The sequence below is a fragment of the Phacochoerus africanus genome, chromosome 2 (assembly GCF_016906955.1).
Source record: "Phacochoerus africanus isolate WHEZ1 chromosome 2, ROS_Pafr_v1, whole genome shotgun sequence".
Lineage (NCBI taxonomy): Eukaryota > Metazoa > Chordata > Mammalia > Artiodactyla > Suidae > Phacochoerus > Phacochoerus africanus.
In genome coordinates this window covers 64,000,797-64,006,796 of record NC_062545.1, presented here as the reverse complement: position 1 = coordinate 64,006,796, position 6,000 = coordinate 64,000,797, and positions in this window count along the sequence as shown.

Below are 6,000 nucleotides of genomic sequence, written 5' to 3'. Positions count from 1 at the left end.
TACACCACAGCCACAGCAACTCAGGATCTGAGCCGCATCTGAGACCTACACCACAGCTCATGGCAACACGGGATCCTTAACCCACTGAGCAAGACCAAGGATTGAACCTGCGTCCTCATGGATGCTAGTCAGATTCATTTTCACTGAGCCATGAAGGGAACTCCTTGACTGTTTTCCTTTTTCTCTGAATATTCTCACTTCCCTGACTAAATTGGTTCTTTGACTAAAGTTTTTCTACAGACAAAAAGGCAGGCAGAGGACATGAGTGCGGTCCACTCTGGGAAGGCCTCACGGGGTCCTGATCAGTTACAGTGGTGAAGAAAGTTTTTAGAGTGTGTGGCCATAGCTATTCTATTAGAAAGACTTGCCAGTCTAGAAGGTGTGGGTGAGCTGAGTGTGACCTCTTAAAGCAGCTCTTCATTACTGGAGGGCATAGGTGGGTGAGAGTTGGCCGGTAGAGCCAACAGCCATTGCAGATGATGTGATGACTCAGGGATGGACAGAAGTTGTGTCCTAAGGTTTGATTAGATTCAGATTGAACACTGTTGGCAAGACTACTTCATAGGCAATATTGTGCTATTGGACCTTACCAAGCAGCTTCTGGTAAGTTAGTTCTTGCTATCTCCTAGAACTCTCCATGATAAACCTACATTTCCGTCTTTGCTATAAGATGATCTGTGGGATGAAATTTTGTACTCTGAGAATATACTTTTCCTTGACAACATTTCATGTAATTTTAAAAATCATTTTTACCTTGATCAAATAATACATTGGGAATTGCAGTGGTGATCATTCCAAATCTTTAGTGCTGCTTGCATTTATTAACCTGCATTCTTCCGTAAAGAAGTACTTTCTTTTGATTTTTCCCTTTTTCTGATGACAGCAAGTAAGCAAACACCCAAAGACCGATAAATAGTGTTAAAAAGCTATAGAAGTCAGCCAGAAGAAGATTTCATGCCAAATTTGAGCACCCAAAAGAATCATACTATAATTAATTATAATGTACTCAATAAACAAAATTCTTAAGTCTATAGTGATACAAAGAGCACAAAGAGAAAGAGATCTTTCAAGTATTGAGTTTAATGTATTTACATTTTTGGTTATGATTATTGATATACTTGGACTTATATTCACATTCTTACTTTTTGACATCCATTTTTGTTCCATTTTTTTTTTTCTGCGATTCTGGTTTTGAGTTTGTTTCTTCTGGTGAAATTAAATTTAGTTGTTAGTGTTCATTTACTTTTTATTTTTCCTTATTCCTTTTTCCCCCTTCACATAATCTAAATTTATAAATTATTTTCATTCATTTAGTGTTTGTCTTTGAAAAATTATTATTTATATTTAGCTTTCCAAGTCTCAAGATAAAAAAATCTGTAGCTCTCACCTGTACACACAAAGACCTTAGAACACTAAGTAGTTACCCTCCAGCTTTGAATGCTATTTTGATTCTATTTTTGGTTCTATTTGGGGGGGGGAAGATTTTTAAAAGCATTTTAAATGAAAAATTGTTTTATTATTTTATTATTTTAAATAGAGATATAGTTGAAGCTTCCATTGTGGCTCAGTGGTAACAAACCTGACTAGTATCCACAAGGATGCAGGTTCGATCCCTGCTCCTGCTTATTGGGTTAAGGATCCAGCATTGTGTAGGTCACACACATGGTTCAGATCTGGTGTTGCTGTGGCTGTGGTGTAGGCCTGCAGCTGCCACTCATATTTGACACCTAGCCTGGGAACTTCCATATGCCATGAGTGTGGCCCTAAATAAATAAAATAAAAGTAAAAATCTTAAATTGAGATATAGTTGATATAAGTTTCAAGTGTATATCATAATTATTATTTTATTTAGAAATTTTTGTTGGGATTTATGTTTCTGTTTAATATTTTATTAATTTTTCATTCTTTCCACCATCTTAGACTCTTCCTCTAGGATCATTTTACTTCCTCTAGGATCATTTTCCTTTCTTCCAAATTACATCTTCTAGCAGCTACTTTAATGATGATTAAAGTAAAAAAAAAACTCTCAGATTATGCTTATCTGCAAGTGTCTTTATTTCACTTGCATTTTTTTTTTTTTTTTTTTAGGGGTGTACCTGTGGCATATGGAAGTTCCTAGGCTGGGAGTCTAATCCAAGCTGCAGCCGCCAACCTACAACAACAGCCACAGCAACACAGGATCCGAGCCTTGTCTGCAACTTACACTGCAACTCATGGCAACGCTGGATCCTTAACCCACTGAGTGGGGCCAGGAATTGAACCCCGAGTCCTCATGGATACTAGTTGGGTTCATTACCACTGAGCCACAAAGGAACTCCTCACTTGCATTAATAAGGAAACAGTTTTGCTGGCTACCCATTTCTAGGTTGATTATTTTCTCTCAGCACTTCGGTGATTTTATTTCACTGCCTTCTGAATCCATTGCTGCCCTTGAGAAGTGTGTGTCATTCTAATTCGGATTCCTATGTGGGTTAACAGTCTTTTATTCTGTCTGTTTTTAAGACCTTCTCCTTGTTTTTGGTGTTCTACACTCTACTACCATGTTTTGAGGTGTGGCTTTCTTTCTCTTTACACTGCTTGTGTACAGTTCTTGAATCTGTAGAGTCACAATTTTAATCAATTCTGGAAATGTTTCCATTACTAGCTTTCTAAAAATTACCTGTTCTTTATTATAACTGTTCTTTCTCCTTCTAAGAGTCATTTTGTATGTTAATTCCTTGTGTTCTTGTATTAGTGAAGTTTCTCTAGAGAAACAAAACAATGCAGGATGTGTGTGCACACACATACACACATATCTTGGGGGTTTGAAGAGAGAGAGAGAATAGAATTGGCTTTCATGATTGTGGAGGCTTGGTGTAATCCGAAATTTGTAAGGTGAGCTAGCAGGCTGGATGTCCAGGAAGGAGCTGTGGTTGAATTCCAAAGGCAGTCTACTGGCAGAATTCTCTTTGTCAAGGAGGTCCATCTGTTTTTTACTAAGAACTTCTTCAACTGGTTGGATGAGACTCACTCATTTTATAGAAGATAATCTACTTTATTAAAAACCTACTGATCTAGGCATTCCTGTCTTGGCTCAGGGGTTAACGAATCCAACTAGGAACCATGAGGTTGCAGGTTTGATCCCTGGCCTTGCTCAGTGGGTTAAGGATCTAGCGTTGCTCTGAGCTGTGGTGTAGGTTGCAGATGGCTTGGATCCTGCGTTGCTGTGGCTGTGGTGTAGGGTGGTGGCTACAGCTCTGATTCGACCCCTAGTCTGGGAACCTCCGTATGCTGCAGGAGCAGCCTAAGAAATGGCAAAAAGACAAAAACAAAACAAAACAAAACAAAAAACCCAAAACCAAAAGCCAAACCAAACCAAAACAAAAAAACCTACTGATCTAAATGTTAATCTCATCTAAAAAATACCTTCACAGAAATATCTAGAATAATGTTAAATAAATATCAGGGAACTTTAGCCCAGCCAAGTTGATATATAAAATTAACCATCATAGCCCCTTTCATGTTTTCTCTCCTGTTATTCTATTATGCATTCTGAATAATTTCTTTGCATCTATTTCAGCCACTATCTAGCTCTTAGATTCTTTTCAGTTTATATAATCTACTATTTAATAATAAATAGGGTGGTTATTTCAACAAATATATTTTTAATTTCTAGAGGTCATATTTTAGTTTATTTTTAAATGAATTTTATTACATTTGTAGTTGTTCAATGATCATCACAATCCAGTTTTACAGCATTTCCATCCCAAACCCCCAGCCCATCACCCCCATCCCCAACCTGTCTCATTTGGAGACCATAAGTTTTTAAAAGTCTGCGAATCAGTATCTGTTCTGCAACGTTCATTGTGTCCTTTTTTAATTTTATTTTTTATTGTTATTTCCCCAACACATTTTTCCCCCACCATGCAGCATGGGGACCCAGTTACACATACATGTATAGATATTTTTTCTCCCATTGTCATGCTCCGTTGTAAATATCTAGACATTGTTCCCTGTGCTACACAGCAGGATCTCATTGCTAATCCATTCCAAAGGAAATAGTCTACATCTATTAACCCCAAACTCCCAATGCACCACACTCCCTCCCCCTCCCCCTTGGCAACCACAAGTCTATTCTCCAAGTCCATGATTTTCTTTTCTGTGGAAAGGTTCATTTCTGCCATATATTAGATTCCAGATATAAGTGATATCATATGGTATTTGTCTGTCTCTTTCTGACTTACTTTACTCAGTATGAGAGCTTCTACTTCCATCCATGTTGCTGCAAATGGCATTATTTTCTTCTTTTTTTATGCCTGAGTAGTATTCCATTGTGTACATAGACCATGTCTTCCTAATCCAGTCACCTGTCAATGGACATTTGGGTTGTTTCCACGTCTTAGCTATTGTGAATAATGCTGCAATGAACATGCAGGTGCATGTGTCTTTTTAAGGCGAATTTTGTCTGGATATATGCCCAAGAGTGGGATTGCTGGGTCATATGTGAGTTCTATGTATAGTTTTCTAAGGTACCTCCCTACTGATCTCTGTAGTGGTTGTACCAGCTTCCATTCCCACCAAGAGTGCAGGAGGGTTCCCTTTTCTTCACACCCCACAGCATTTGTTATTTGTGGACTTATTGATGATGGCCATTCTGACTGGTGTGAGGTGGTATCTTGTAGTAGTTTTGATTTGCATTTCTCTAATAATCAGGGATGTTGAGCATTTTTTCATGTGCTTGTTGTACATCTGTACATCTTCTTTGGAAAAATATCTATTCAGGTCTTTCGCCCACTTTTCCATTGGGTTGTTGGTTTTTTTGTTGTTGAGTTGTATAAGTTGTTTGTATATTTTAGACATTAAGCCCTTGTCAGTTACATCATTTGAAACTATTTTCTCTCATTCTGTAAGTTGTCTTTTTGATTTCTTTTTGGTTTCCTTTGCTGTGCAAAAGCTTGACAGTTTGATGAGGTCCCATGGGTTTATTTTTGCTTTTATTTCTGTTGCCTTGGGAGACTGACCTGAGAAAACATTTGTAAGGCTGATGTCAGAGAATGTTTTGCCTATGTTCTCTTCAAGGAGTTTGATGGTGTCTTGTCTTAAATTTGGGTCTTTAAGCCATTTTGAGTCTATTTTTGTGCATGGTGTGAGGGTATGTTCTAGTTTCATTGCTGTGCATGCAGCTGTCCAGGTTTCCCAGCAATGCTTGCTGAATAGACTTTCTTTTTCCCATGTTATGTTCTTGCCTCCCTTGTCAAAGATTAATTGACCATAGGTGTCAGGGTTTATTTCCGGATTCTCTATTCTGTTCCATTGGTCTGTCTGTCTGTTTTGATACCAGTACCACACTATCTTGATGACTGTGGCTTCGTAATATTGCCTGAAGTCTGGGAGAGTTATGCCTCCTGCTTGGTTTTTGTTTCTCAGAATTGCCAAAGCAATTCTGAGTCTCTTACGGTTCCATATTCATTTTTGGATTGTTTGTTCTAGTTCTGTAAAAAATGTCCTGGGTAATTTGATAGGGACTGCATTGAACCTGTAGATTGCTTTGGGTAGTATGGCTACTTTACAATATTAATTTTTCCAACCCAGGAGCATGGAATGTACTTCCATTTTGTTTCAACCTAAAAACCGATAATATGGAGTTATATTACATTTGTATATATGTTGTATGTATATGTATAGACATATGTGTATAAGTACATATGTATAGATAAATGCATACACGTATAGATATATGTGTATATACATACTCCATAATCTTGGTTTTTGTGTTGAAACAAACAAAAAACTTATACAAGTAACATGTTAATAGTTATGATATTTTCTACTGAAGTCTATAATAATTGATGCTTTTCTTATAAACCATGTACACATGAAACCAGCTGAAGAGTGCATCTCCCTGTGGGAATATGAATTCCCTGATGGTTGGTAATAGCATAGTCTTAGTAAATATATAACCAGTTGTCAGTGAAGGAGGCATGGGTTAGCACTAAGTGCTTTAAGAATATTTATGGAGTT